The sequence below is a fragment of the Eptatretus burgeri genome, chromosome 25 (genome assembly GCF_056783735.1).
Source record: "Eptatretus burgeri isolate ZD-2024b chromosome 25, Ebu_testis_v1, whole genome shotgun sequence".
Taxonomy (NCBI): domain Eukaryota; kingdom Metazoa; phylum Chordata; class Myxini; order Myxiniformes; family Myxinidae; genus Eptatretus; species Eptatretus burgeri.
In genome coordinates this window covers 241,001-251,000 of record NC_140985.1, presented here as the reverse complement: position 1 = coordinate 251,000, position 10,000 = coordinate 241,001, and the positions used below count along the sequence as shown (strand labels likewise).

Genomic DNA, 10,000 nt, shown 5'->3' with positions numbered 1-10,000 from the left:
GATGTGACGTCACGCACTCCCAACGAGAAGCTCCGCCCCTCGACCTCGAGATTCTCTTAAACTTGCGGTGTCATTCCACGATTCCTGATGTCCCAAGTTCCCTCATCTTGTTCGATTTTAGTGGGGCAGATAGGCAAATCAATTGTGCAATTCATGACGAAAGCATGAAAGTTCTAACATACCATCTACATACCATAAGGTTTCTTTTCAGACGTGGAGCCATTCTGTGTTTGACCTTTAATGACCTTGAGAGGTCAATGACCTTGAACATCGAAGATAACTGTTTTTTACCATCCCATCCTTCATTATAAACATGTTGAACGATGTAAACAATGCATTTTTATTCCAATAAAGATGTGTATATATCCTACAGAGTGTTTGTGGTTAATTTCAGGTACTTTGATGATCAAAATCATTTAATTTTCATTGGTCCAACACATTTAAATGTGATATTTTCACGTAAAATCATCTTCGATTGCGCTAACACGATTTATGCTTTGTGTGTTTCAGATAGCCTGTCAGACTCATCCTGGAGGTTCTGCTAACAGCTATCCTTAGATTATAGAACTGTTTAACAACTGGTGGTGGCAAGCCTGAAGAAACTATATTCACAGGGTAGTGGAGGACGCTGTCACCATGTCAAAACGCCATGTCTTGATAGATCCAACTCAACCTTGCAGCACATCCAAACAACCCAAGCCACCTTGCCCAACTGACTGGAAGCTTTGTATTCTTTGCCAAGCAGAAACATGGGATGCCTTGCAGTGTCCAGCCAAATCCAGCAAGAAACCTGTGGGTAGCGGTTATGTGTCATTGGCAGAGGACCTCCTCCAGTTTCAGGACATTGGCCACATGCCGACTGAGCTGAATCTGGACAGATTGGACGATGGAGGTGGCGTAGAGGCCACGCTGATTGCACACAGTGCTCTGTGGCATAAAACCTGGCGGATAAAGTACAACCAAACAAAGCTTCAGCGACTAGTACAGCGGAGTTCAAGTGGTGGTTCGACTGTTCACACACGGTCTGCTCACAGCCACGTGAAGCTCACAGAGCCTGTGTGTTTCTTCTGCAATGAGTCAGCTGGCTCTGAAGGCCGACATGAAGCGTCAACCAAACAGATAGACACGAATGTTCGGAAGTGTGCCTTAGAGCTGGAGGACACGGAGCTGCTGGCCAAACTTGCCCCCGGGGACATGATTGGCCTCGACGCCAAGTATCACCGCAACTGCCTCCGCATTCTCTACAACAGAGCCAGACAAGCTGCCTCCAAGGATGAGTATGGGGATGATGCTCGTCTGCAAGGCATCGCCTTTGCTGAGTTGGTGGCATTCATGGAGGACACGCGTGGCGACGATTGTGCTCCTGTTTTCAAGCTGGCAGACCTGGGTGACCTGTACAAGGTCCGACTGGAACAGCTGGGTGCCACAGTGGAGACTCGGATTCAAACCACCAGATTGAAGATCTGACTCGTGTCTGCCTTCCCTGACCTAAGAGCACATTCACAAGGGAGAGACACACTTCTGACGTTTGCAGAAGACATTGGAGATGCTCTCAGGAAGGCCTGTGACCATGACAGTGATGCCATGCATTTGGTGCGAGCAGCACAGGTGCTGCGCAAAGAGATGTTCGACACCAAGTTCGCCTTTGATGGATCATTCCAGCCCGAATGTCAGAAAGCAGCGGTTCCACCAACACTCTTGGCTCTGGTGAACATGATTCAGGATGGGGCCAACATCAAACACCAGACCCAGCTGGTGGACACAGCCACCACAACTGCCGCCCTAACACTGTCACAGCTGCTGGTCTTCAACAGTGTCAAACATGCACGAGCAGTGAAGTCATCAAGCACCTTGCGTCACAGCCGTGACCGTGAAACTCCACTTCCACTCTACATTGCACTGAAAGTCCATGCTGTCACACGCAAGAGGGGGCTCATTGACACACTCTTCCATCTCGAGATGTGTGTCTCATATGACCGCCTCCTGCAAGTGTCATCCGACATCAACAATGGAGTTTGCCAACGCTTCAGTATGGAAGATGTTGTGCAGAAAGGGAGCACAAAAGTGACCATACGCACGGTCGACACTGATGTCGTGGTATTGGCTGTGGCTGCATTCCTGAAGATAAAGCCGGAAGAAATGTGGATAGCTCTTGGTGCTGGCGTCAGTTTCAGGTACATTGGTGTGCACAAAGTGGTTGGCAAGATCATCTACAGAGGACAAACATGGACAAACATGGCCTGAACTAAATTACTATCACCCTGTCCATCACTATTCTTCAGATAATTGATACAGATGGATACATGTTAAAGTTGTTTAATCCAGCCAAAATAAACACCGGCTGAGGTCATTGTTTGCATCTAAAATGTAACCTGTAGGATATATGTGGAGTCTAAGTAAGAGGTATGTGCAGCAACAGGTAAAATAGCTTTTAAAAAAGTGGTGTATATTGAGGTTTTTCCTGCGATAATGCCAAAAATGAAGATTTTTCATCGTACAAGGTCAATGACCTCTTATCGGGCTCAGAAGTCAAATCTGAAGTGGCTCCACGTCTGAAAATAAACTTTATGGTATATACAAACACTGCTGAAAATTTCATGCTTTAGTCATAAAATGCACAATACATTCCATATATGAGGTTATCTGCCCCACTATTTGATTACAATTGGTGGACAAACAATAAAAGGAGACAAAGAGGTCACGTGTCGTTTGTGGTTGAATTAAATTGAAGTAAAATCGAGAAGTAAAATCAATATGGCCGCCGAGTAAGGGATGGGAGATAAACTCGTCCTTCATGGGGTCTCATGGTGGTTCATGTGTCCTGTAAGAATGAGATAAACACCATTGGGGTCATCGCTCCACATTGGAATACGGGGATGAAGGGAACATGTTCGGGATTGAAACAAAACACGTGGGGTGGTTGTTACAGAGATCACGTGGTGTGGTTGATTCAGAGATCACGTGGTGTGGTTGTTACAGAGATCACGTGGTGTGGTTGTTACAGAGATCACATGGTGTGGTTGTTGCAGAGATCACGTGATATGGTTGTTTCAAAGATCACGTGGTGTGGTTGTTACAGAGATCATGTGGTGTGGTTGTTACATTTCTGAGTTGTAACAGTTGGCCTATTTGCTTTCCAATTTATTCTTCAACTTCTTACTGTGATATTTATCGGTACTTTCCAGTACTTTGAATGGTAGGATTTGATTCGGATTGTTTTCATTGGTATACAAGGTGTCCATAAACTACCGTTCCAAATTCAGACCGTAATAAAAATAATTAATAAAATAGGATACAATAATGTGGTTTGATGCTTGTGTATGAACGAACATTTCTCAGTTTTTCTCAGTTCAGTCGACCGAACGAGGCGGCCCAACCGAAGGATAAGCAGAAGATCTCTGAACTCAAGTGACTGTTCTTTATTTGCTTGATTGTACATCGGTAGCCAGTCAAGAGCAGGAAATCTTGAGGAATTTTTCAAGCACGAGAATCAGAAATTTCCACCATCATTATCTGCAGCAGGGAAACTTAGGCAAGGAAAGAAATCTGATCTCCTCGGATGTCTTGAATCTCGCGGAAAATCAGCCCACTTGAATACTCCAACTGCTGAAGGAGGAATACTTGATGGTGCTGCAGTGGTGCACTTTCTGCCAGTTGGAGAATCCAGGACCTTTGGGGAATATGCCAGGGAGGTATTTGTACCATGTGTAGTTTCAGAGCTGGAAAGGTTTCTTCGAGTCGATATTGTTTGGGATGTTTATCAGAGAAACACTTTGAAGCTCACAGCAAGAGAAAATAGAGGGACAGGGGCTCGTAGACGTGTGTCTCCAAATGTGAATCTGCCAGGCAATCGGAAAAACTTCCTTCACAATGATGACAACAAGGATGAACTGTTCCAGTTCCTAGGTGCTGAGAGTGTGTCAAAGGACACTGGCGACAGGGTTATCATATCCACTGTTCATGAGTCAGTTGTCAGCTCTAATATGAACCACAACTTGGATGGACTGCAGCCTTGCTCACATGAGGAGGCTGACACCAGGATTCGACTCCATGTGAAAGATGCCCTGAATTCTGGTTTTAAAGATGTGATGATCAGGACTGTTGACACGGACGTTGTTGTTCTGGCTGTGGCTCATTTTCAGAACTTGGTAAACCTTGAAAAACTATGGATAGCGTTTGGAACAGGAAAGGAATTCCGATACATTCCCGTGCATGAGATGGCAACAGCAATTGGCCCTGAAATGGCAAAAGGTTTGCCCTGTGCAAAGTTTCATGCTTTCTGCAAAAACCTGAAAGATTCTGGTGCTCAGCCGCTGTACTAAAAGGAAGAAAGCACCTCGAAAAAAGAAACCATTTGATGGAGACGAAGAATGACGATGACGACTGTGACAGAGACGAGGGTGTGGACGGGGACTGCGATAAATTTTATAATCTTTTAAAACCAGGGGACGGAAGTTTAAAAGTGATGAAGTCGGTGCAAAAAATGTACATCAGTACGTGCACGAGAATCACTCAATTAAAACACTTCAAACGAAAGTTGATATGAATTATAATACAGTACTTTCAAATGAAAGGTGTGACAACACATTGCACAACATTTTTAAATGCACATGCATAACATGCACAACAGCTTGTTTTTTGTTTGTCTGTAATCACGTATAAATCACTCTGCAGAGCACAGTTGTCATTGGAAATTTTTGTAACTTCGCATATCAGAGGCCTATAGAGGTCCCTATCAGCGCATAAAATTTTGAAGGTCAAGGTCAAAGGTCAAGGTCACTTTGTCGCAAATCAGGGGAGTCGACGAAACCCTTATTTTTTGAGTAATTTTGATCGGATCGTCTTCAAACTTCATGGGAATATAGTTCATGGTCTGGCGCTCAGCTGATTAATTTTTGGTGGCGATTGGCCTTGACCTTCATGGTTAGCGCCTTAGGTCAAACATATTTGACCCCAAGGTCAAATTTTCAAGTTTTAGAAACCATATCGTGTAGTACCTCAAATTGAACACCTCGATGAGTGCTTTCTATATATGTCAAGCTTGAGACATTATGACGTCATTTGGTGACGTTATGAGGCAAACGCATATTTTTCATGGTTACTCTGTAGAATGATTCTCATCGGAATCTCTCGTCGGTAGATATTCCTCAAGGAGTCGCTCCTGGTGGATAGCAGCTCTGTTCACCTCAGTGTCACCTTAAAGAAGTCACATGTGGTCACCTTTTGGCAAGATACGGGTCACCCTGCGGGTGACATTGGTTTATTTGTTTGTTTGTTATTATTATTGCCAGATAACACTGCAATTCTTTTGACCCTCGCCAATGGAGAGAGAATTTCATTTGTGTCCATTTGTTTGTTTGGTTGATGATTGTCTGCACAGAACTTGTGTTTTTCTCCGCAACCTCTTGTCGGATTGAGACAAAATTGTCATCAAAGGTGAGACAACTCATGGAGAATGTTTTCATGATAATTACAACGTCATAGGTCACGTGGTGTGGCAGCCATGTTGGATTTATCCGAAAACCTTTAAAAATATTCTTCTCCAGAACGGCTGGACAGATTGAAGGAACGCTTCACACAAATGTTCTCCAAGCTTGGGTGTCCAAGTTTGTTCAGGAATAATTGCTTGGTCTCATGGTTTGGCAACTATATTGGATGGAAGAAAAAAATTATGAAATGACGTTTTCTCTGGAACCGCTTCATCAAGCAATGTGAAACGTCACAATTATAATCTCGAAGTGATGTGAAATACTGTACATGTTTATATTCAAACTTGATCGGCTCACTTGGCTATTCCTGGATGGGTTTGAGGCTCGAGGAGTCACAGCTGAAATGTGAATCCTATCCACGTTCCTCCTGATGACTTCATCTTTGCTTTTTGCTTGTTTGGGCTCCTTCTGATGACTCCAATGCAGAACTGCACCGATTTGGTCTTCCATTTGATTGGAATTGAATTTATTTTCATCCCATTCTAAATTCAATTGAATAATAATTATAAACGGGTCATTCCGTGTCAAATCAGCCCAAAAAATGAAATTCTGCGGTGACCCCCTCCGATTTTCCTGAAAAATTCTCAAAGCTACCTTAACATATATGAGTAAGGTTTGCCAAGTAATAGCTCAAAATTCCAAGTAGTGTTCGAGATATGGCCCTACAAACACCCTCGGAGTGTTTCAATTCTGGCAGTTGCCAGTTGCAGATTTGTATCTGAAGCATTTTTGGAGGGCTCTAAATTCCAGAGTTTTACAAACAGAGTTCTGAAAATTCACACAAATGGTGTCTATTAGTGAGGGTTTCAGAATCTGACATCAAAAATGTTTTACTGAAAATACTTTTTCAGATAATTACTCTCAAAAGTAGTGATGTGTAACATGCAGTCAAAACAATTTCAGTTTTCAAATTGCTGCCAACAGTCAGTTTATTCATCATGAAGAATTTTGTTGCCTGATTTACATAATCTAGTGAATGGATCATTTACACAAGAAAACTGAAACCTTTTGGAGCAAAATCTTGGGTGCATAAGTGTCTGAACTTTGCGCCAGACTCAACGACACTGAAATTTACCCCGGTTTTACTCCAAGTGTTCACAATGTTGAAAGTTACACAGCTCTGAAATTTTTGTCACTTAAAGACACATACATAGGCAAACTGTGGTAGAAAATTCAAGAGTTGTTCTCAATCCCTTCTATTTTTAAACGAATTTTTTTTTTAATGGATCAATTTCTAATGATTCTGCAGTCCCAAAAGGTACTTTTTAAAAATAAATTTTTTACTAACAAACCTATCGGAAAAATAAAGATAATGTAAGGAAGTTTGACTTAAGTGGAATCTAACAATATATAAATCAGTTTAGTAAAGCTTCAAGAAGTGTACCAAAATCATTTCCAAAGTTAGGCATGGAGCAGAACTCTATCTTATTTAGGCTTTAACCGAATACACAGCCCTGTCGTAACTGCCAATGCTGATTGTTACATTTTATTATATCCTGGCAATTATAAAACCAATCACTGTTCACTTTTTACAATGGATCCAAGTACATTTGTCCAAATAATTTGATATGAAATTATGAAAAAAAGTTGAATCAGATATTGTACCGACATTTACAAATGGATGTAGACTTTCGTACAATGTACACTAAGTATATAAACAATTAGATATGCAAATGATTATTTATAATGGTGATTATTATGATCACATTATGTCTTAATTTGTCGTTGAGATTGGCGGCGGCCTTAAACTAAAATATCCTTCAAAAAAAATGTGAGGCAAATTAAAGTAACCACATACTTGTTCTGACCAAAAAACACAACAATTTGATCATTGTGGTGCCAACTTATGAATGTTTGGCATGGCTTCCACTTCAAAAGCACACCTCTTGCTTTTATTCTACATCTTTCATTGAACATGTTTTTTTTTAAATAGTGGGCCTTTTTAAAAATAGAAGGGATTGAGAACAACTCTTGAATTTTCTACCACAGTTTGCCTATGTATGTGTCTTTACACACACAATACAGGGGACCTAATTACACACCAATACTGTTTTACTGCATGAAACATGAAAACGTATATATTAATTTAAAAAACTACAAATCTTTGGAAAAACAAAACACTTTTACATACTTATCTTAAAAGCCGCGATGAAGCTGCAATATGTGAAGGCAATTTCACATAACACTGTTTTACTGTATGAGACAAGAAAATGTATATATTAATAAATCTGCGAAGAAAATACTTGTTACAGATTTTCTCAGAAGTTTTGCATTTAATGTCACTTGTTATCAACAAGTCACCTTTGTTGAACTGACGAGCATGTCATCCGTAAGTGCCACAAGCATTTACAGGTTTCTCAGAAGCCTAACATTTTCCTCCACAAGTTTCTCTAACGCTATCAATTATTTTTCTTTCTTTTTGGAGGACTCTCTCAAACTGTGAGCTTTACTAACAAACTAGTGCATGCCCATAGGTGCGTGCGTGCCCGTACGTGCGTGGCCGTACCTGCAAACAAACAAAAAAAACTTCCAAACCGCGTGCCAGAAACAACAACCACACAGGCCGTTCCTTCGCTCTCACGTGCCAGTACGTGCGTGGCCGTACGTGCATGGCCGTACGTGGGGGAAAAAAAGAAAAGAACAAATACTTTAAAACCGTTTGCCAGAAACAACCACACAGGCCGTTCCTTCGCTCTCGCATGGCCTTACGTGCATGGCCGTACGTGCGTGCCCATACGTGCCTGGCCGTACATACAAAAAAAATTTAAAAAAAACTTTCAAACCGCGTGCCAGAAACAACAAACACACAGGCCATTCCTTCGCTCTCATAAACGACGACTGGATTGGCGCATTGTGTTTATCTATAAATGCGGATAAGAAATTGAGAAATTATTTGAATACAGTCAGTCATCACTATCCAAAAGTAGTGCGTGCCCGTACGGAATGTTCATATCATTCCACGAATTATCTCTTGCATTGAAGTAACAAATGCTGTGATACTTACAAACACATAGTTCATTAAAATCCACATTAAAATCAAGTTTACCTCCCTGTCTTTGCTTGCCATGACATTCGCTGCCATTTACCATTGACACTCCTACACCACGGTAACTAAGGCACCAATCGATCCCCAACGTAACCGGCACGGCACGTGACATCATCGTCAGCCGGCCGCGCACCGGCCGATGCAGCCACGCCTACGCAGCAACGTGTCCTGTGATTGGTAACTAAATGGGCATAACTTGGGAATCACTTGTCCGATTAATATCAAATCTTGAAAAGGCACGTACTCAGGTCCCCAGCAATATAGCTGGCAAGTTTCAATTAGATTGGACCATTGGTTGTCAGGAAACAGCGGTCACAGACACACATACACAGACACACACACACACACACAGACAGACAGACACACAGACACACACAGACAGACACACACACACAGATTGCTGGAATTATAGATAGATGAAATGAGGTCAATGAGATGACAAATGAAGGGGTTGAATGCAGACTGCAGAGCATTGAGTAAGGAAACCCGTCGTTGTGAATCGTTTTTACCACCAAATTGAGATGTATTTCGTTGGCAAGCATGTTGAATGGAGCTGAATTCCTTAACACTTCCAAAGGCCACACTACACCGTTTTGACAATTGGAAACAAAAAGAAGTTGTGCACTTTTTTTGATAAATTATTTTCGGAACAATTTTTCTTCATTAAATAAGTAATCATAAAAATTGTCTCCATGTACATTGTACACACCTTTATCTCGTTAGCACCTCTTCATAAACAACATCGCTGAGGAAACGGCGCTTCTTCTTTGTTTCCTCGTCCAAGACAAGAATGTGGAGGCTGCTGGATCTACCAACGTTTTGATAAATTATTAGTTTTAATAGCCAAGCTGTTCGGGTTAGCCAATGCTCATCCAAGTTTTAATGGCCAAGCCAATGCTCATCCAAGAAATCTTGGTACTTCCTTCGTGCAGCACTTGCAGACAATAGCAGCTTCTTGTCGAGTTCAACTTTCTGCAACCCTCCGACATTGTGAAGATGATCACAGATTACTCTCTGGGCAATTAAGGACTCGTCTCCCAGATTTTCCACCTCAATTTCTTTGTTTATCGAGAAGCCCCTTTCAGCTGTTGCCTGTCCATGGAATAGCAGCAAAAGTTGTCTCACAACCTCCCACAGATTACTGAACTCCGGCTTTTTTGCGATGTCTGCATGCCACAGATGGTCGAGGCGATCTTTCTTTTGATCAAAGTGTGCGTGTTTGACTGAAGCGTCAGTCAGATATCTTGAGCACTGGCGGACAGTCTCATCGCCATTTTCTGGTGTTATCCACTTGGCGTCACAAAGGGCACTCACATCTTGCTTTGTGGATGGACACCCTTTCTAGCCAATCCCGATAGTCGGGATGGCTTTGACACGCGGTGTTGAAATAACAAACTTTAGACATTTTGCTTTTCAGTTCTGCAGCCGAAAAGTTTCTCCGCGCAGAGACGTTCATGCAATTACT

General features: G+C 42.0%; 1 protein-coding gene across 10 annotated transcripts in view; it reads left to right on the top strand.

Moving 5' to 3' along the window:
• LOC147007774 (uncharacterized) overlaps nt 1–10,000 on the top strand; it is a 241,636-nt gene that overhangs the window by 156,918 nt on the left and 74,718 nt on the right. The window lies entirely within an intron of this gene.